This window comes from Hylaeus volcanicus, chromosome 8 (assembly GCF_026283585.1).
Source record: "Hylaeus volcanicus isolate JK05 chromosome 8, UHH_iyHylVolc1.0_haploid, whole genome shotgun sequence".
NCBI lineage: Eukaryota > Metazoa > Arthropoda > Insecta > Hymenoptera > Colletidae > Hylaeus > Hylaeus volcanicus.
This window is the reverse complement of record NC_071983.1, coordinates 7,830,298-7,854,238: the sequence shown is the minus strand read 5'-3', so window position 1 is coordinate 7,854,238 and position 23,941 is coordinate 7,830,298. Positions and strand designations below refer to the sequence as shown.

At 38.6% G+C, this 23,941-nt stretch overlaps 1 protein-coding gene and 1 non-coding gene across 5 annotated transcripts in view; one reads left to right on the top strand and one right to left on the bottom strand.

Annotated features, from left to right (window-relative positions):
* LOC128881625 (homeotic protein distal-less) overlaps positions 1-23,941 on the bottom strand; it is a 137,190-nt gene that overhangs the window by 56,601 nt on the left and 56,648 nt on the right. The window lies entirely within an intron of this gene.
* On the top strand, positions 9,724-9,842 carry LOC128881673 (5S ribosomal RNA). Its single transcript, XR_008458142.1, has one exon. It is a non-coding gene; the product is annotated as a 5S ribosomal RNA (ribosomal RNA).

Sequence of the window (23,941 nt, the reverse complement as noted above, 5' to 3'; positions counted from 1 at the left end):
ATAAATCAAGTACGTAGTCGAGAAAACGTTTTATGCCGTTACAGATTTAATTGGAAGGTATTCCTCTGCTAACCGATGTCTCCAAAAAAGAAACGAGTTACAGTCTTCCACTAGAATGATCGTGTTGGCCAGGTGCTCCACCATACACAGAGTGTCTCAATAATCGTAGTGCAACCACGAAGTATTCAGAATTATCAAAGCATCGCACCATCTGTCTTTAACACAACCCTTATTTATTGCAGAAAGAAACCAAGCCAGGCGATGAAAAGACGTTTCGCCATTATAGGTTTGTTCATAAGGAACATCACTCAATCAACCATTTACTTTTACAGTTGTACTGATTAAGTTTTAAGAGAATCTTACAGAATTGATGGATAAAAGTATTCGAGTTAAGGCGTATGTAATGATTGATCAATAAACACAAGTTACCACTCAAAAGAAAGTTGGTCTTACTTTGGTAAAATCTGAACAGCCGTATTATCGAAGCGTAGAAATCGTGTCGCATGATCATGATTCGCGATCTTCAAGGCGGAACATTTTCCAGCCATGATTTTTATGACGTTCGCGAGAAAATTGCGCGGGAACACTTCGCTCATTGTGATCCTCTTCCGCTGGTGAAAGCCACTTTGGTCCCGCGCGCTCCGAGAGGCGAAATCCTAAAAGTTCCGTCTACGTTTCGCTGGCTACGCGGAAATTTCTTTCCTACATCGTTGTAACGTCGCGCGAGTTGCGTAGAACTTGTCTACCATCGTGTTCCGAGTATCTTAGCGTCAATTTCCTCGACGTTGCCGATGCATCCACAGAAACCACTTCGACAATATCCTACCAGCTTGTCCTGCGATTAACGAGGCTCTGGGAACGTTAATTATGTCAGGCAGGTACGGTTAGCCGATAACTTCTCGCGATGCTCTTATTCCCGTTTCTAGAACACCACTGATACCGGTCATTTGCAGCGCGACGAAAGTAAAAGGTATTCGAGTTGAGTCGTCACGGTGTAATCGCGAATCTCTGGTGTTTATATATATATACGTATAACTCGACTTGCTTCTACACCTATAGGGTGACGCTTTGCTTTGTTTTCATATGACAATTGCTTTTCATTGGCAAATTTTGTGGGTCGGTCAGGCCATTTGATGTTTTGACTAAAGATTGATATATTAAGTAGACTGGAAAGTAATGTCGTTACTTTTACATTAAATTCAATCAGATTTTTAATAAATTTCTATTTTTAATCAGTTATGCAATCGCCATCGTTATCGACACCCTTTTGTCATCTATTGTGCAAATTTTCAATGCCAGATCGATAAAAATCAACGAGTTGAGTGATAAACGAGTATTTGAAAACGACGTTACTTTCCAGTCCACCTAATATTATCACACGTTCATTACAACATCAATCCATAAGAAGTTAGCTTGTCACATCATGTAGAACTTGTGCGTCATTTTTATGGTGGATATATATTTTACAGAATTAAATTTCTCATAAAATATACGTTTTCTGCGAATCGAATGAAAATGTATGCGTAGCCTGATGATCAGGTTTGACATATATCGCCGATGGTACACGTAGTACGGAACTATAAAAAATTGTTTATGCAGTGGCGCTACTGGAGTCGACCAGATTGTATTTATTTTTAAGTATCCATTTAACGTATCTCGATATCCAACTGCGAGTCAAATTACATTGTAAAAGTAAATGATTGATTGGGTGATGTTCCTTATGAACAAACCTGTAAAGGCGAAACGTCTTTTCATCGCCTGACTTGGTTTCTTTCTTCAAACAAATAGGGGCTGTGTTAAAGGCAGATGGTGCGATGCTTTGATAATTCTGAATACTTCGTGGTTGCACTACGATTATTGAGACACTCTGTGTATGGTGGAGCACCTGGCCAACACGATTATTCTAGTGGAAGACTGTAACTCGTTTCTTTTTTGGAGACATCGGTTAGTGGAAAAAATGTCTTCCAATTAAATCTCTAACGGCATGAAACGTCTTCTCGTCTACTTAATTCAGGACCTGGGATAGTTTGTTGTTAAGCTTTTGTAGTATGGGCGAATAAAGTATTAGTAGGCTAAGTATTATTAATATTAGGATTAGTATGTAAGACAGGAGCGTGGACGAATGCGTTAGAAGATTTGCAACCAAGTCCATTCTTGGCTGTAAAGCTGATGTAAATATAAATGTCATATATATCTTCTACACAGTCTCCTTTAAAAGTAACATTTACGTATATAATAATATTATCGTTCATAAAGGAAATCACATATTTCCCACCATAACCAGTTCCATGCATGCGATAACACATCATGTAAATAACAACCAGGCACCATGATGGGAAGATGTTTAAGAGAGAGAATGTTCAACGGTCTATTAAACAAGAAAATATGCTTATAATATAACTTTCTTACTTAAACTTTCCGAATGATACCGCTATCGCACAAATCAAAGTCTCTTCCGAAGAGGGCCAAGAGTAAGATGGTCGACACATTACAATAAATGTTGATAATTATGACATCGCCGTTATTTCAAAGCCGCTATTTACCTGCTTCCTTGATCTATTTTTACGATGTCTGTAAGTATGCTCCTCAACGAGTTAGTTAAAGAAAGTGAGACTCCAGTGACGGAAGTGTATCGATATAACGTCACGGTGACGTTGTATCGAATATGCGGCAGTTACTGAAATACGGCGGTAAAAAAGCGTTTAAAGAGGGTCGCGACCAGTAGCAATTCCAGGTCAATAATTAGCGCATAAATTAGAAAATCTAGGACTTAACTTTCCGTGGCACACGAGTTAAAAGAAGTAATAAAACTCAAGCTGCTCAGATTATTGCCATAACATTGACAACTTAATAATGCGTTTTGATTTGTAGGAATGACTGTTTTCACTGGTTTAACATTTGGCTTTCGTTTCACGTTTCACTTGTTTAACTTTAAATTAAATATTAATCTGTATGACTATGAATAATTTCAACTCTTTGACGTGGGTTAAAAATTATCTCGTCACGCATAAGTTGGGACGATTTTTAACGGACCTAATCTCAAAAAGTTAAGCGCCTGTCAATTCTTATAGTACGACCTAACTATAGGACCTAACCACAGGGAAAATTGATGTTCAGATGATGAGATACACTGAAATTAAATACTAACAGAAGTAAAGTAATTGCTACCTTCAAATTTGTCCAATAATCTAGCTCTCGGATGGTACTTTCCCTCGGTTTTACACTTATAGATGTTTCCGCTTCGTATCACGATACATACCTGTAACAGAAAGAAAATTTTAAGCATAAGTTTTCAAGAAACCACGTTTCTTACAATTACCGTATGACACATTAAATAGTTTGATTCTCGACGTTTATCATAAGATGACACTTTCGCTTTCATTTTTTTTTAGTTAGGTGTAGAAATTAATTCCATGCCGCTCTAAAGTAAACTTATGATACAATCTTCAAAAGAACGGAACCGCAAGTAAATAAATTTCGTTGCAGATTTTCAACTTATTTTCAGACGAGGAATCGATTCGTCTTCGGTTGCGGCGCAGGGATTACAGGAACACCATGTATGGGGAACCAGTCGGTACAAATTAGATAAAAGACAAGAATCGTGCGATAGATAGGTAAGCGGGGAGGAGGAAAAGAGAAAGAGAATGGCAGCGAGGGAAACGTGTAAATTGCACGCCGGCAGAGCGATACCGATCTAATATGGTACTGGATAGAGCTGATTAGAACACGGCTCGAGCCGATTGAGCACCGCCGATCGATTCGATCCGCGGATATAAATCAGAGCGTCGTGCTCGAGTGATCTATAATAGTACGTGCCATGCTAGCGGCTAGTTTCCTGCGAATTACGCAATGCAGATGCGTCCTGAAAAATTCGTTCTTATCTACCTGGCGTCCGACGTTATTTTTCAGATAACTCTTTTTACCTAGGTTAACAGTATACGTAACGTAACAAGAATAAAGTTTACCTTTATCAGTTTGTGGGTAGCGAACTGACCTAAACATTCATAATTGGATCAATCTAAACTATTAGGTGTGGAAATTAATTTTGTGCCTTTATATTCAATCGGTCGTAATTGTAGTTTGAGTAAAAATGTTTACTTATCATATTGATTACAATGTGATATAGATTGCAATGAATCTATACATGACCTAAGTCTCGACCTGATGGCCATTATAATTTGTCTATATATCCGAAGTTCAGTATCCCACGATGTTGTTTTTCTAATAGATTGTTAGTGTGCTCGACAATTATTAGGTGTAAAAATGAATTCTGTGTTTTTAAATTTACAGGATTATTTATAACTCTAGTTTATATAGAAACATTTACTAGCCATTTCGTTATGATAGAGTACCAACCTTCATAATAATGAAAGTCAATAGTACGCACTCTGTCAATTAGATGTGCAAAATGATACTAAAATTGTTCTGTTATACCAGATTAAACGATACAAAAAATATTTTCGAAAAATAATTAAAATATGGAGCATAATAGTTAAAATATAAATTGGATTTATATTTTACATACGTATATCAAGGAAGTTAGTGGCTGATATAATCTTCTACTTATAATTGCATGTTCTCAATACACATTATTTCAATTATATACATTCACATAATCAATTGGAATTTTCTGGTTCAATTATATTTACACAAACCCACTGTATAACTCGATGAACGTGAAAAACATTGCTTTTTATACAATGAAAAGAATTCAATACTGAAGAGGTAAGAATGTCCAGTTGTATGTTATTGAATTCTACCAGGTGACGCATATGCGTTCTCCAGATAGTGAGTCACTCGTTTAGCAATAATCGCTGTATAAATTTGTAAGAAATAAAGGCGATTACAACGCGCCCGTACTTATAGAAATTTAAATGTGTCGAATTCATTTTCTCGCGCAGGAACGAATACCTGTTTACATGATTGCGCGTAAACTGTCGAACGTATTCCAATGAAACTGTATATTCTCGTTTCACGATCTAACTCAATTTCGAGAAAAATCAGTCCATAAATAATCATCGTTACCTCTTTTGCGAATTAGACGTATATATACGTTTGCCAGAATTTTCAATCTCCTATATACTTGACGCATATATGAGTTTGTCACTTTTTTTTTAACCTGCCATCTTCTTGACGTATGTATACGTCCGTTACCCACACAGACAACTTTTTCTCTGAAAGTATATATGCGTTTATAGTCCACACTGATAACTTTCCCTGAACACGTATACATATGCGTATGTGCTTATACTATTGCAGTAGCTTCACTCGGAACGCGTATATACGTTCATGGTCCTCGCCAATAAATATTTCTGAACGCATATATGCGTCCGTGATCCACGCTGATAGCTTCCTCTGAACGTACACATCCGTCTGTACTCCACACCGATAATTTTCTCTGATCGAATACATGCGTTTGTACTCCACACCGACAGCTTTCGCTGGAATATATGCGTACATGTACATAGCACCCAAAAATTTAAATTACATTTATCATCGAGCCCCTCCTCCTGCACCTGTCTTTCCTGTCACTAATTCTCCTTCTTCCGATAGGAACAAGCAACGCAAATCACCTCCAAGAATTTTTCTCTTCCGTATGCAAAATTTGTTAGGTTCGGTTGGGTGGAATAAGTGACCGTGGAAGGTTCCGAGTGCTGGTAACGGGTCTAAAACGAATCGAAGAGACGGAGCCAGACGCGCATAACGGCCGGTATCGACCAGAGCGGAACCTAAGGTGCATACAAGTGCATCCGCACACGTGGCTCGGCCGTATAGAGGCGCAGAAGTGGCCAAGAGGTAAAAGCGGTGCGATCTTCTTGGCTAGGTTGCCGCGCTCCGAACCCGTACATGTGTACCGGGCTTGTCGAGACTGAATATTTATGCGCGACCTCTCGAGCATCGCAGCCGGCGAAGAAATCCGCCGCATTCTGGAAAAGATACCGGCACCGCCGCGCCGCGCGCACAGAGCCGTTCTGATTTATAAGCGTGGCACCGCGGATTGGTTAGATCAGTGCCGCTCAATCGAGCCAGTATACCGATCGGTAAACGTCGAAACAGATCTATATCGCACGGTACCTGGCGTCGTTATTTATGCGTTTCACCTCTTGCTGCCCTTATCTCTAATCTCTGCTCGCCTTCTACGCGTGTAATGTCCGTTTTTCTTTTTTTTTTTGTTTTGTTGCAGCCAGTCCGCATCGACTGCAAACTGCACTATGCACCGTTGCCTGCCGAACGCTTTATGGCGAACCGGGGGATCGTGAAATTTGGGTCGAACTGCTCGATGATTACGACGATCTATCGATCCGGGCTTCTGCGCTGCGAGTTGCGGATTAAGTACGGATAAATCTTTGAGATAGAAACACCCGCTGTTGGGATAATTAGTCTGATAACAAAGTAGAGCGCTATGTTCAACGTTTACCTCTTTGGGGTTAGGTAAGTTAAAAACTGACCCATATTTTACATAGAGATTATAATTCTGTAGAATTTGAGTTTTGAGTCTATCTTAAATCGTATCGTAAATTGGGTTGCACTCTGTGATCGATCACTTTAGTTTGTGTAATCAAATATTGTTTTTAAACTAATCATAATCTGTTCACATTTGTAAGGTGTTTCTATTCATCATCCAATATTCGAATAAAAGTTTGCCCACCTGTAATCAGGAGAAACTTTATCGCGCGTTTATTTGGTTCCGTCACGTTCAGCGATTTCAAGGTTCTCCAAATGGATTGTCGAGATAAAAGCGTATTAAACCGTAGTTCGACTCGATCCACGGCCAGTATGGTTAATTAATACGGAAATATAATCGCAGTCTGCGTATCTTCGAGCTTCGACGACTGATCTTCGATAATAATGCATTTTCGTCTAGAAAGTCGATTATAAACAATGTTATGCACTGATTTCTTCTTCAGGAATTAATTGCAAGGGAACTATACGTTCGAAAAATTTTAGGCTTCTAGTGTATGAATATACATTGTTTGCAGAGTATACAAATATCTGCATTATTTTTCAGAAATTTGATTTTCATTCAAAATGGAGACTTTATAAGAAGTGATTTTTTTCTCAAACATGTCTCTCCTGGAATTAATTCTTTAACACGTTGGTCGCAACGTCACCCAGAAATGAGTGACAGAAATTTCATTAACACTACGTTTATGGAGATTTCTTATCAAATTCTTATTACTAAAGATGCTTTAATAAGTGAAGTCGGTTTACTGAAATTAATTAAGAGGCTTGAATAAAATTGAATTTGAATATGTGCTTGTCTTTTTATATGGATCAAATTCAACACAAGCGACTTATCTGATCTTCGACAGTCTCGTGACAAAATTTGGACTTTGTAGAACACAGAACTTCGTAAAGTTTTAGCCTGGCGGTCAACATGTTGAGCAAAAAGAGAAGAAAAAAACTAGATCAGAAAAATGGCCGTTTGTGCCCCTGATGCGTTGCAATCGGCGGCCGACGTCGACTCACGTGTCCGTTGCATCGCGATTAATTAGTGACGGATATGGTAAAATAATTCCATCGTTTCGCGTCGCGACGTCCATGAATAATTGAATAGGTAAACTATGTTGCACGATTGAGAAGAAAAAAAAAAGAGAAGGACATCCACGGGCGGGCGGCGCGACGAGGGAACGAAGAAAAATATCAGAATGCCGCTCGTTAATTATAATACCGTGATTAATCAGGTTCAACGAGGATTGCGCCATCGACGATACGTATTCCACTTGGACGGATGCGTTCACGCGAGTCGTCAGACTGGCATTAATTTTGAAACGCGAGGAATTGCCATCGTCTTCTGACCAGAAGAATCACTTTCTGTTGTCAAATCAATCGGCAATTGTAAGCTACACTCGTAATCTTTATGACGAGGTGATTCGAAATAATTTACATATAATAAGGCGATAGCGCCTGAACATTAATTATTAAACGATAAGTGTGATTAGTGATTGATGTGCGATTCAATTTTGAATGTAAGAACGAAATTCATTTATTCTACTGCAAAAAATTCGTAGAAACTATGAATAGACAAACAGTGTAACAATAATTCTGTGAAAATAATTAATTTCATCTTAACCTCTTAAAGGACGAATTTTACGTCATTTCGATATCAAAGCAAACGTACACACATGGGTTAATATCCCTCAAGAGGTTAACGTAGGATTCCGAATATTTTCAAACCTCTGTGGGCCGGAACTTATTTACTGCAGACAATTTACAAACCCGTCATCGATATAGTTATTGGTTATCAGGGACATTATATAATTAAAACGTGTGTACGTCATCTTGTGAAAGAATTAAAATTATTTAGTAAAATCACGACGTATTAGCATGTGACCTGAAAGTTGCAAGTTGCATTATAGAAGGTTAATATTTCTAAAGAAATTATCGTTTAATTATCGTACTACTGGTATCATAATTTTCTGAAACCTAAATGAATATCATCTCTCGTCGCATACAAAATTAAACTTCGCATCTACATGCATGTTTTCGCATGTATGTTTTCGCATGTATGTCTCACAGATGCCAACCTCCCCCCCTCGCTGCCAGCCCATTCATATTTCTTTCTTTCGCCGGAGTGTAGCCCCGACCACCGGTGTAATATGATCTGAACCGATTGATACGCTTCTGTCGAGTGTCTTCTTTTTCTCGGACCTCTTTCTCCTTTTACTATCTGTCCTTTTCTACGTTCGACGCTCGGCACGTGCCAAGCGTAAACAGATAAAACCTCGAGTGTCAATATTTTGGGTCTCCGATTTTGCATGCCTCATTCAGTCGATACTGTATCTTTTAATGTTTTGTCAACAAACTTCGAGCGTAGAGAAGGACAGCGAATGAAGAAGAGGACGGAGCGACGTGCGAAAATGGCGACCAACACCGGGATTATTTCGGTGAGACAATATGTAGTAAATATGTTGCGAATTGAGTCGTGTTTGGTCTCATTTTAATCAGAAAAATGTCAGGAATATGATGGTAACAGTTTTACGACAAAAACGGTAATAATAAAAAAAAAGTTTGATCGTTGCATTAGCATTGTCTCATCGAGATATCCGATCCCGGATCACGATACTGTCCATTTATCGTAGAGAAACTTGAGCATTTAAGGAGACTGTTGAATTATATACGTATGTATATGTACGTATCAAAAGTTTATCGAAGAATACAGATAATGATAGGCTGGTATGAGTTAGATAATTAATGTAATAAACGTTTCTCAGTTTGAATCCTCTCTAACGGCGATTAATTAACTCAGATAATTAGAAGAAGCAAATATATAATTTTGTGTATAAAAGAGAGAACTGATGTGCGAGGAAAAGTATTACTTTTCAATAGCATCGAAGAAAGAGAAAGTGTTAATGGAAAGTAGATAGGCAAATGATCTTTTCAATAAGTAATCCAAGTTCTAGGCTTATACATATTAAATGGAATAAATTGATTCTCGAGAGAAAAATGTCTCACGATGAAATCTGAAGTTTTTTCATGTTTTACTTGGAATCAAATTTGCTTAATTGTAATCAAGAGATACTTGTACAAATTTTTAATCCGTTTAGAATATACACACATCATTCCGAATACCTAAAAAATTTGAAATAAAAATAAAATGGCGAATTAAAGCAAGATAAAACAGACAGAAAGAAGTCTTTAATTTTTTTTTTTAATATTTGCATTTCTGCCATCGAATGACAAAATGCGAAGGAAATTCAATCTAGAGGTAAATAGTTGTTAGTCAACGATCATATCACGTTGGAACCACCAGTTCTCGTCTGATCACTGAAGTTAAGCAGCGTTGAGCGCGGTTAGTACTTGGATGGTTGACCACTTGGGAATACCGCGTATCGTTGGCACACAAAATCCTTTTTGCCCATTTTTTGTATGACTAAGAGGTTCAAAAGGAAATATCTAACAGTGACCGATTATATGCAATAATGTCAAAGCATTTAAATTCTAAATTTGATTTTAGAATGGTAATTGTAAAGAAATTGTAATTAATTAAATGTGCTTTTAGAAGCGTTAATACAAAATGATGGATGGTTGTAAGTTTTATGATATCATTCCGAGAAGTCTAACCCAAAACGGAATGATAAATCTTTAGACCTGACCTCTTTCCTTCGTAAAAGACACATACAGCTAATCACGGATGGGATTTTATATTTAAACAACGGATACACAAATGTACAACATTTTTTAAATAAATAACATAAAACGATAACGTGATAGTTCAATGTAATTAATCATTCGCTATCGTTTATTTATCGAATATTCCATAGTAATGTTGCTTAGAGTCGAACGGTTCTTGTGTCGTAGATTCAGTAGAATATAGACAACAACGATCAGACCACGCCGAATCTCCAATATGGTGTAGTGCTGCAATGAAAAATCTAAAACAATTGCAAATATTTCAAAACAACTGCTCTAGATTAATTTTAGATGCCAGTAGGTACAGTAGAATAACATAGGTTTTTCACTTAATTTTCAGTGACATCGGTGTCGCAAGGTCCCCTTAGTTCTAATTCTTGGGAATGATACAGATAAATTTATTCTCAAAGATTCCATACAGTCTGGACTTGAACATATTTGCAAAGTTTACAGCAGCAGAACTTCTACTGGAATCCAGAACAATGGCTTCGGTCGTTACGATGACAAAAGGACTCGAAGAATGGATCAAGCAAAGGGCAATCTCAGTCTTCCCTGAACCGTCGAAATAAATTTCTCTGTCGAAGGAAAATTCCAACAAGGATTCCATTCAAAAGGAAGTCTGCCAGAAGAACTATCACGAAAGTATAGAACAGTGGCTTCAATTATAACGATTTACACTTAAAGGGCTCACTCGAACGATCGACTAAAAAGCTACCCGAGACTCTTACAAGTGGCTCGATTGTATGTAAGTTCTCGCAACAAATTGTGCAATGTTTCCATTCGAGTAGTCAGGATCTGGAGTCGTTCGGAATAAAAATCATCGATCACCGTCACTTAGACATTGATATCCATGAAAAACGGTGAGAACATGAATAAAACACGTTTATAATGAATGCAGAAATATTCTACCTATATTTTTTTTATTACAAAACGTAACATAAAAAGTAACACTTTAATCAAGAAAAATATTCATCTCCATATACTTTTAAACTTAAGTGGTGATTGCATACGAATTTAGAAATTATACATATTACAAATGATTATACCTACTTGTTGATCTTGTTTACCTTTCATTTCCAATTTACATGCGAATTTATAACTTTGTATGTACATTACGAATATATAAATACATTTATATTTAAATTTAGTTAGCAAGTGTCAAACAGATAGCTTCCATTGACAGTTTCGTTAGGTCTGATGAACTAATTCTCGTACATTTGACGCTTTGAAGTATACGACTATGGTGCCAGTATGGTGCTAGTTTCAGCTACGGGGAACTAGAGGGTACTGGGCTCAATTACGGGAGGTTAGAGAGTACTAAGCTCAGCTATCGTGGTGCTAGAGGGTACTGGGCTCGGCTATGGGAGGTTACAGAGTACTATGTTCAGCAATCGTGGAGTTAGAGGGTGGTAAGCTCAGCTATGGGGGAATTAGAGAGTGCTGGACTCAGCTATCGTGGAGCTGGAGGATGCTAAGCTCAGTTTCAAAGGGTTAGAGGGTACTGAGCTTCAGCTATGGCAAGCTAGAGGGTAACAAGGTAGCTGGTAAGGTAGAAGGTAAGCTCAGCTACGAGTTCGTGTGTCCGAGGCTGAGAATGATGTTCTTCGTTTAAGCGAGGTACTACTGAACGTTCTGGAGACCCGAAGATCCAGTCTTCGCAGTCGTTGCAAAACGTTGGCTCGAATCGCGACGATTCAGCGTTGACCAATAAGCGACTTGTTCGAACGATCGAGCGACAGTCAAAGGACTTCCGGGGCTTCCTGTGTCCCGTCTGAAAGGGCCGGATGCACCGATGCGTCCTCGTCGTTCTCGGTCTTACGCAACGGTGTACTACTGCGTGTTGCCGCGAGCGTCGCGTCGTCATCGACGACAGAGGCTGAGGAACGTGCTCGCTATGGAAACAACAGAGGACAGAAGAATATAGACGTTGACATATCTCGCTTCGAAGTGGGGAATTGCTTACGTAATTCCTTCTTCTTGGAGCAACAGTTCTTCGGCGTACTTGCACACAAAGGAGATGAGCTCTGGGTACGCGTGAATAGATTGGAAGAGGAAGCCGAGCGACTGTTGCGTATCAGTCGTTTCGCGGAAATCTGACGTACCGTTGACGGTTTGTTAAGGCCAGAGATGGCCATCCTCTGGATCAGTTGTGGCGAATTTACGAATAGCGACGACTCTACGATTTCCGAGGGCTTTGGCAAGGAATCTTGTGTAAGAGTAGGTTGGTCTTCGATTAAAAGCATTCTCTATGTCGGTATGTTTCTAATATAACAAGGGTTATATCGTAATATTTTCTAGAGAAATGTTTTGAAAGTAATAACGATATTAATATTTGGAACAAAAGTCAGAAATGTAATAACGAAGAGAAAAGAACTTTTAACTGAATGTTAAAATATTATCAATGCAATTTAAAGTATGTTTTTAATATAATAAGAAATTTTTGTAATATTTTTTAGACAGATGTTTTAAAAATAATAACAATATTAATATTTGGAACAAAAAAATTGTATATTAAGTATCGAAGAGCAATAAAAAGTCTAATGATAAAGAACAAAAATCTTTTAATTAAATGTTACAATGTTATTACTGAACTGAAATATAACAATATTATAATTGCAATTAATTTTTTATTTTAAGAATTGTTTCTATCATTTAATGGCCCACATACTGCAAGCGTGAAGTAATGCACTAGTGAATGCAAGATATATTTCTAATTACAAGATTTGCATCGTATAGAATACAAATTAGTATGTCCTATTTAAATCACGACTACGCTCCAATATATTAAACACGTTTCACGTGATACCATTGGCGGATAGCGGAACAGTATAAGATCAAATCTTGATTCGTATTCCGAGGATCGTTAATACCTGTGCTACGTAGATATTTTTTAGGAGGAATCCAATTTTCCGCTGCTTAAGTTATAAAAGTATGGACCTCGTGAGCCAGTTAATCGTATTGTTTCCATTCCCAATAACTATGCGAATAATTTAGATTTCTCCTTTGTTCATGTGCAATCCTCTGAAGATACATTATTCATGATATTGCATTCTGATATTGAGACTACTTAATCTTGTAAGGCTTTCCAACAGAGGCTTCAAGATTTTATTTATTAATGACAAACCTTCGACACTAACAGATTCCACGACGCGTTAGCTACGGGTTGAAATTCGTATCGAATCGCGAAACGATCAAGAATCCGCTGATTCATTGGATCCAACGTGCAAACGTTTATTAGATTTCAGAAAATCGAATGCAACGTGTCCTTCGTCGCTCGTTTATGCGTGGTGTCTTTAATATCCATCGATATCGAGACCGTGTCGCTAACGATGATCGTTACTCTTCTTTTTTCCCCACCTGGTGTGCCATTAGCGATACGTTCGCTCACGTTTTTGTCAAGATTCCATTGCGCTGGAAAAACACATTAATGCAAGCAATCCGCGTGAAATGAAAATTCAAAAGGATCGCACGCTGCTTTACTCATTGAGCTCTGAGTCGTGATCTGTTTGTTTACTAATGAAATGACGAGATACTACATGGGCAAAATGTATAATAGCCCTTAGCAATAATTATTAGAGGCGAATACATTTTACTTTGAGTAATCCTTGATAAAACTAGAAACAAGGTTATAAAGGAATTGAAAGATAATCCAATAAATATTAAATACAGTAAATAAGAATGAAATAAATAATGTAAAATTGCACGAAGGAAGACTCGATCAATATAGATTAACTAAAGATGGAAAAACATTCAATTTTGAAATTTACAAACGAAAGATTATATTTATAGTTTTACGTTATCATTAAGTTGTCGACACTGTTGTAGTTAAGCTTGACCAATTTTTGTTATTGAACATTATTTGTATCGAATACATTTTATTATCGATGAAATTTATTGTTGAATTATGTTGATTATTTATTAAAACAAACATATTAATTTCACACTACTTATTATATCGATATTTATTATTCATTAAATGTTAATTTTATGCTGAATAAGTAATGAAATTGTAGTCTGTGCAGCCAGATATTTCTTTTCTTTTCTTTAAATTGTATGCCTCAAGAAGTCGAATGAGAACAATTATTTTTCTTTCTCGATACTTCCAGTAATTTAATCAACGTCTGTATACCAACAATGTTCCCGTGGAATTATTTTTCGTGGTAGCAGGAATCGCGCTAATAAGTCGTTGACGCTGAGCATCACGTCAGCTGCGTATGACTGGCATTCCATATCCTCCCTGAAACGAGCTGCACCCGTTCCTCAAGCTTTCTATCATTCGATGAATTCTGAGCGTCCCTGGACTCCTGCCATCGTGGAATTCATCCTGCACACAATGGGCTCGCAGTATTCCACGTTCCTTGATCTTCTTCACCGAAAGAATTCCTCCTCGATCAGTTTTATACCACGATCGAAATATTATATTATTCTGAATTAAGGCACTTGTTAGTCGAATTGCTACAAAATAAAGAGCTCTTTAGGAATTATTCCAAGTAAATTACAACAAGTACCTTTTCTTGTTTTCGTTATGTGTCTGTTGAAAATTGTAATAATGTACACTTTCATTTAAAATAGAGATTCCTAAAGCTTCTATTGGAGAACCCTTTGGATGAAAAGAAGTAGTCGATTGTACTATACTTGTCGAGCAGACCAACGAGAAAAAACAATCGCACACAAGCTCGTGATTGAGTCGTGTTAAATGTACTGGGTTTTAAGTTGGACTTGTGTACCTGATTTTTCTTTTTATCTTCATTTATCATGTTTTATTTATCATCTGCATCGCGTACATTGTAACACGTATCACGCAACGCGCGCTTTACAATTCATTCTATATAAATACCGCACAGGTGTCACCAGACAAGTACCACACACAATAAACACACACATTACACATAATTGACAAAACTTATGTGCAAAATATGAATAGCATAGAATGTACAGAATTCGTGGAAAACTGTTATAAACGTCAAAACGTCCACGTTCTGCAAACTTGGTATTAACCAACTCCAGGATCACTATGATAAAACCTACAGTGTAAATTTGCCACGTAAATTGAACAGTTAAGTAAACTGCGATGTGTATGTATACTCTGGAAATGATTTTCTATTAAAAAGTCTATGATTAGAGTCTCGGATCTTGAATATCCTCCTCTGAAAAGTACCATCGCCTGGTCGTGGAACCTGGCACCGTCTAGGTGAAATACTTTATCGCGCGGAATGGCGCTCAGCGCAATTCCAAGTAATTATGCCTGGAGCAGCAGCTATTCCGCGCGGCGCTTCAAAACGCAAACGCGCGTGCACGCTGCTTGCAGCAGAAAGGGGGAGAAAAGAGGCTAAAAGGTAGAGAACCAGAGTAATAGCGATCGGCAGCCAGCAAGGAGGGGAAACGAAAAACGTAGAACCACCTGTAGCTGGTCACTACTCCCGTACCCTTTCGCGGTTATTCCGAGGAAGTCGTCGTAAAGACGCGAAACTACCCCAACTCCCCATAGAAAGATACTGATTTTGAGTCGGTTAATTAGTATTGAAGCAAAACTGTCCTAACTCCTCCTAGAAACATCTCAAGAATTTTGAATATTAATACTGTGGTATGTAAAAGGTTTAAAGAGTCCATGCATACGTATCGCTTTAAAATTTCTTGTAAAATTAGTAAATTAGTAAAACTGCCCTAACTCTTCCTAGAAACATACGTTGAAAATACGTAGAAAATAACGAAGGTACTGGAAAATAAAATTTAACATTCACGAATGTTGCATTACATGTTTGCATAAATCATTGAAGAGTGTGTCATATAATGCCTGTTTTTGTTGTTGTTGTTGTAATACAGGAATGACAAAAGCATGGCGCAAACTTAGAATATTTACGAGAAAACGAACACAATTATCAAGACAATAGAAGTTCTGCGGGGACGAGAAACCTTTGCGTAACAATAGGAAATTGAAACTAGAAGATCCTTATTCGTGAAAATCACTTCGAACAATTCCGTCTGTCAGAAACTTTGAAAGATACAGAATGCAATTCACGAGCCATCATTGCCAGTAGCTAGAACGCATTCCTGGCGATTTGCACTCCATTTCAGGCATTTCATGTGCAATAAATATCTGTGCTCCTGCGAGTCTATCTTTTTTACGAAACAGAATGCAACAAATAATTTCAATCACCAGTTATTGAAATTATTGTTGGAATGCACCTGGTTCTCAGTGTTTCCCAACAATTCCAGCAGCTGAGTCGGACTATCGTTGCTTAGGTTAGATCTATGTGATATTAAACTGTCGATAATGATCAAGATAATGAGCATAGGTATTAGATTGAATTTGTTTAGATGTTTATTGAGAGTTACTAAGGGTTAAGCACCTACATTTGACTCTGTCGTGACATCTTCTTCATCTTCAGCCATGAATTCTTCGTTCTGAAGAAACATAGCGATTCTTGCATCTTCCAACATGGAATAATCTGTCGAATACGTGGAACAAAGCTTGCTCATGAACCGTGTGTATTTCTCAAGGATGCTTAATCGTCAAAAGGTTAACCGAATCATTTCTGCTACTTCCGAACGTCAAACGATCTTCAAAGGCGGCGCGGGCGTCGAGATGTAGCCATTCCGATGGCGTATCTCCTGTACGCCGAGGCCGTTCCCCAGCCGCGGGAATGACGACATCGGCATTTCGAGCAAACGACAGAAACGAAGGCAACAATAACGTGGAACGGGAGGTGGCGCGTGTTATGTAAGATTCCGTCGGTGCGGATGCGACGCGTCAGAGGATCCCTCGAGCGTGGCCGTTCATCTTGGCTTCGCGGTCCGATCTGCCACCGAAGCTGGAAGAGGTTTCCTTCTCGACGACCGATAGAACCGCCGCCTTCCACTCGGTCAGAATTTTCCTTTTGGTCCCTCGCCAATCGTCCACCGATAGTCACGCTCGTCTTCCTTCACCGACCTTCGATCACCTTCGGCTTCCTGTTACGTCGTTTCATCTCTAGTCGTCCACCTTCTCGCCGCTCCCTCCACCTATACCCTACCTGTCCCCGCGCCACGCGGAGAAAAGGGCGCCCGCGGTCTTTCCAGTTACGCGAAAAATGCGGCTTTACGATGCTACCATGGCATTCGAGCGATCCATCGACCGTTCGCTGCGCTCTGGTCATTACGACGCCGCGCACCTATACACAGGGTGTCCTGGCAATCGCGGTGCGACCATCAAGCCGGGAATTTTTTCGCGCGGAACGGAACGGGAAATGCTAGAGAAATGAAATACGCGAGATGAGGATCCTCCAACCAATTTAACACGTCAGACTAGTTCTCGTGGAAAGTTTTAGGAGGCTGAGATTTTGTTTTTAGATAATTGGAGACCGCATAATCTAACATTTTTTGGACTACTTATTTCTGTGAGATACTTACGGAGTTATTTTCTTTAATTATTTAAATCTTCTTGTTCGAGTTGATAAGTATGATACATGTATACACTGGAAGTACGTGGAAAGTATGCAAAATGAATTATTAATATCAAGATATTCGTTTATAAAATATTCTCGGCATACGTTTTGTATACTTCTCATACTAGCGTACATTAAAAATGAATAAAGTTTGAAATATATTTATTATAAAAGATAGAAAGTTAATAATAGTAACTAGACTTCAAAGAACTTGAAAATAAATAAAACCGACAATCGAATTACTAAAAATTAACCCTTTGACTGCGGGACGATTTTTGCTGGAAATTCTAAGAGTCGTAAAGGTGTAAATTTGAAAAAAGTATCAGCTTATAGAGAACGACGAGATGAAACTTTTTTATATTTACAGTTTATTCATACGACGTTTAGTTTCAGAGATAAACATTGAAAATTTAGATGACCTTTTTCCTAAAATTCAATTTTTGCAATGAACTTTTAACTTTTCAATTTTTATATCCGAAATTAAGCATCCTATGAGTAAATTGTAAATATAAAAAAGTTTCATCTCGTCGTTCCCTGTAAGCTGATATTTTCTAAAAATTGATTTGACGAATACAAAGAGTTAATGACTCTCGATGGGTACACGAATTTCTTCATTTCTTCTTTCGAATGAAAGAAAGTATATGCAGCTCAGGCGCCAATAAAATCTCAATCATAGCGAGGGTAATGGTATCGATTCCGATCGAAGGTCGCATCGAATGTTTCGAGTGAGTTCTCGCGGAAGCTGAAACGGTGACTCTGATTAATTGACGCGTCGGACGGGGTAAAAAGTGGGACGAAAGGAAACGCCGCGACGCGACGCGGTACGAGGCGCGAATCCCGCGGTATGAAATCGCCGCGACGAATGAAAACCTACGAGGCCTTTTTAATGAGTCGTCGCTGGCCAAGTTCTCAAGACGCGGTCGAGGAGAAAGAGAAAAAGAGAGAACAGGTGCGTGACGTTAAGTGGGCATCGCTTCAGGTCCCCTCGAGCAGGGGCCCCTTGTATCTATTCGCTAAAATATATATTAAATGTAGAAATTAATCCTGTACCTTTATATATTCAATCATTCGTGACTGTAGTTTATAAAAGAAAGTTCATAAAAGAATAAACGATTTTTGAATTCGAACAAGAAAAAGAGCAACGACTTGGCTACGTCACTCAAGAACATATAATTCATAATAGTTAAAGGAGATATATAAATAAGTATTCCAATCGTCACGATAAAAAAATTAATGGATCGAGGTTGTAAAAAATCAAAGGAGTTATTTATTCCCATTTTAAACACATGCCGGTAAAAACTGCATATTTATGAACGACTTAGTGATATGTAAATACCTGTGATGAGAAGTTTCTTTGGAAATCAACTGCGAATTCGTTTAATATGTTCCCGTGGCTTACCTGAAACAAAGAAAAATCAAGTTAGTGACAAAAGACAACATATATAGACGATCTTCTTCTTAGTTGTCATATATAGACTACGTTTAAAAGCAAGATTATAGAATCATCAATCCTGGAATTTTACTGATCGACGATAAATCCAAATATCGCTATAGTATTCGCAAAATATAAGGATGCCAACGTATTTCAAAAGAATGAAACGAACAAAAAGTAAAAGTAATCATCTGCTTATTAGGCTATATCCTCAGATGATCGCGTATGTTTTCATCGATAAGAAGATTTCTAAGAATAATCGTCCTTACACCAAGACTTACTCAAGACTGGAGTTGTAAGGTGGTTTCAAGCATGCCAACTCGATAAATCGGAAAATAAAAGGGCCAGTTTTCCCAGCATTGAGTCTCCAGGCCTTGGCCTTCAGAGGTTATGATCCGAATGGTCCTTGAGTCCTGAATGTATAGTTAATATTCAGGAAGAGTACTCACTTGTGGAACATACACTACACGCAACATTCTATTGGAAAATAATTTCTATATAATTCTGGCTATCCTGGAAGATGATTCTTTGAGTCCTGAATGTACAGCTAATATTCATAAAGAGTACTCACTTGTAGAACATACATTACACGCAACATTCTATTGGAAAATAATTTCTATATAATTCTGACTATCCTGGAAGCTCATTCCTACCTAATCCCAACTGGATCAGTCCGCTCCTAATCGACAAACGACCAGTTGGAATCGTAGAAACCACCTTTCCAACGATAGCTACCGAAAGAAATGAAAAAAAATGATTGACTCGTGAGATGGAACGAAACGATGGCAACGGGAACACCCGCGGTACCATAAACCTGTCTCCAAGGTGAGACAAACGACTGGACAACGGAGTTCTCCCGAGGAGGCGCACGCCACATTGTCTTCATCCTCGAAACGGAAAACGCCATGGCCACAGGGAAGGGGGAGGGCGAGGAGAGCGGCGCTTGTAAATTATGTATGAGAGCGTACTCACGAGGGATTACATAATGGCTTGTTTACGACCGCATGTAAACAGCAATCAATGGAGCGACCACTGTCTCTCACGATTCGTCCAGGATCACGGAGATCCGTCACGGGAGCACCTTGTGCCACGGCTCGACCTTGGAACGCCATAAAATCGAACTCCGTGTAAGCACAGCGAAATCGTGACGCGGAACCTCGCTGGCTCGATTAATTATTTATGGTGACCAACTGATTCTTTAATCGCCAGCGACACGCAATTGACAGTCGACCGCTTTTAAGGGGGCTCGGTCGCGTGGAGATCAGCTACCAGTTATTTCCTAGATCAAATTTTACGGAATATGTAGTTTTGTATGGTTTTCGTCGGTGAATTAAGTGGCGTAAAATTGAATTTGAGGATTGAATTTTTAATACAATTTTGAAAGATAATATTAAAACACCTACATTAAATTGTATACTATTAATCAAACTTAATATCGATCTCATTTTTGATTTATACAAATTAATGCTTTCGCTTACTTAACATTTAGCATTAGTCCATTGACATTACAAGCAGACGCCTCGATTTATATTATTTCCATATTTTATATCGTATTCGTTTACCTGTTGACGTTCTGTTATATTTGTTGAATATTAAAGTGTTGTAATGGTGAATCCGAAACGTAACAATATAAAGTGATATCAAATATGTTGTTTTACAAAGAAAATTTACAATCTTCTTGTGCAATAATTCGAGACTCAAAAGGGTATAAACTTATCCTTTGAGTAATCGCATTGAATGGGTCAAATAAAATATTAAACTCAATGACCATGAATAATTTCAACTTTCAATATTGGGTTAAAAAATATCCCATCATGCACCAAAGGCAAAGCAAAAGAAGGAAAACAGTTTCTATCCCACCTAACCCTAATCAGGTACCAGGAAGAAGCCACGATCGACGTTTGACCCCCCCCCCCCCCTCATTCTTTCGCGTCTTTCTCGTAGCTATACCTTCGACCTCGGAATTAACGTTGAAAGTTGGAAGAGTAATTAACGCGTCGGATTACGTCCACCCCTAACCGTGAGCTTTGGTGTTTCTGGTCGGGTGACTTTTGATACGGCGTCCAGTAATCTTATTATAGAATTCCCGTATTCGACAGTGGCTCTAATGCGAGGATATACGAACGATAAGGCGGAAAAGAGAGGGCCGCGTCGGTGGGAAAAATGCGAAATCCTTAATGATTATAACTCATCGTAGCATCGTCGCCGGGAGTTGCGTGCCGGTGGCATACTAGGATTGTAAATTACATGAATTAATTCGACGGTTTCTTTAAAAGCCTCTAGCCGAGCTTAACGAGCGTTTAACACAACGGAGCCCCATGCGAACGATTATTAATGACTGGGAATGCATTAACTGCTGTACGAGTGTCTCGGGAAATCTATTTGCATCGCGGACGGCTGCTGGGCGAACTGGCCTTCCGCGATTCGCTCATGCCGCTTGTCCTCTTTTTCGCTCGCGAGGATCCCTATTATCTCAGCGACACTGTCTCTCAAACCGCGTTCAATTGCACCGCATTAATCTCCAATTTTCGACTCGGTCCCGTCGGGCGACGCACGCTCCAACGAAGATCCTGAATCCTTCGATTTTCGCCGGATGATAAATGAGACCATCGATTTTTCTAATGATAACGACATTACGCTACCACTGCGCTCAACTGTCTCCTCGACCAGCGATACACGGTGGGCAAAAACGTTGATCCAGACGAAACACTCAAAAATGGAATTTCGACAGGATTTTTGATCGATGAGTTCGGTAGAGCAATGGTACTACTGTCATTTAATTTTTAGGGTTAACATGAAGTAAAGCTAGTATAGAAAAAATAAAAAAAATCCTAATAATGTTAGTTTTTCGGGAAAATTAATCTTTCTTAATTTTAAAATTTTGGGTCCTTAATTGTGAACGCCAGGTCTGAAAGGGTTAAAAATTGCAAAAATTTATATATACTCTTCAAATCTGCCGAATTGAGTTTAGAATGAAACATTTTAAAACTACTTATTTCTAGTAAGTGCCTCATTCTTTCGACTTTACATTGACCATGTCACCAATCAATGAACTACTAAATTACTAAAACGACATCAGAATTTCGAAATTCAAAATGGTGGATTTAATATGGCCGACATGTACATTAAAAATTTATTAGATTTGCGTAAAAATTGGTGCATTATAGTTTTTGTGGCCGCTGATTATGAATCTGGCATCAGAATTTCGTAACAGCAAAAATTAATTCAGGTCTCTAAAAACATCTCAGTTTCGTCCAGGTAGATCGATGGATTTGCCCACTGTGCGGATCCCTTGTCTATCCTGCGCCGTCGTCCTTCCACCCCCACCCTCCCGTCATCGTTCCCTACAACCTCTCGCTTCATCTCTCTCGGGAGTTGCGTAGCAAAAATGTAATTAAAGGCGTACGCTTGCGCGGGCTCGCACACTTGTAATGAAAGTGGATGGCAACCAGCGCCAGCGGCTCGGACCGTTGCAAGTGAATGACGCCCGAAGGCCACGAAGGTGCCGCAACATGTGTGCAGTTGCAGTGCTTGGTTCCATGCTCGTGCGCGCGCAACGCTGGCTCGCGAGTGCCAATCACACGTTCGTTATACGTGTTAGAATTTTTATTATTCGGAAAATCATGCCCCTCGATTCGAAGGTTCTGGGATAAGTGGCATATATTGTAGTAGTTTCTCATAGTCCTTCTACTAGAAAGCGCATCTCGTGGCCGGATCCTTGAGGAACCCCATTCGTCGGTTTAGTATATTTTCACACATTCGCGATTGTTGAAGAGTAGAACTCTCTTCAGACCCTGATCTAGTCACGAAACTTCGACGAAATGTGTTGGAAACATCCAAAGCATCGAGACAAGGCCCTCGACTTCGTGTGCGTTTGTTGTATTTCGCTGAAGTCGTTGTTTTATTGTATTTAATTAGTTAAAACGTCAGGCGAAATTAACCCCTTGTACTACGCCGAAACTAAATAAATTTAACAACGTGTCTGACTCGTGATTTTCAAGTTTGGCCTGAAATTTTCATCACAAGTCAGACTCGTGAAAATAGTGCAAGGGGTTAAACGAAGTCAATGTAGATATTTCAGTGATACAGTGTATCCTGTACAGAGTTCCTCGTGCTAAGACGTTTCGGACAATTCTTTCCTTCAATGGGTAAAGTAATGAGTTTGATAGATTCAGGAAACGGAAAATAGAGAGGTAGGGATTATCTTAGGTTCAATGGCCGGTAGGGGTAAGGTAACCAGGTAGAGGTCCGGGAATGATTAGCAAGGATGAAGTCATCAGTTATCGAAGGAAGGATTTTCGACTTTTTACTACCGGAGTTTGATTCGTGATGTTTGACGAAGGATGAAAAGGTAGTGTCTTAAACTAAAAATATTAGGGTGAACCAAAAGTTGTTGCGCTTTTTACGTTGCTCATTTTTTGTAGGGACTCCTACAATAATAATGTATATCAGTAACGAAATAGTATCTACTAACCAATCACTGTATGTAATCTGTGAACTGGCAAAGTGACGACTACAGATACTTACAAATAAGTACTATTAAACATCTTATACCGGATATCAAAATTTATTAAAAATTTCAATAACAGATATGAGAGAGATTCTGCAACGTGTCGTGAACGAATATAAGATTAGTAGACGGTAGAAGAAATGAAGAAATTACGGTGGGCTTGGGGAAGGAGAGGAACATGGATAGGGAAAGAGAAAAATAAGAACAAAGACCAATCAAAGATAGGCAGTTAGGAAAAGTAGGACAAGTTGTTGCGTAGGAAGTAAGTTAGGCGAGGGTGTAGATTATGTATGAAAGAGCAGATGTAAATATAGGGTAAGATATGCATTTCATGTAATATACCCAGTCTGTTCTGTAATCGAAAGGCATAAATTACTAATAAACTGCTATTGTACTACTACTGTTGCTACTATTATTACCGCTACTACTATTACTACTTTT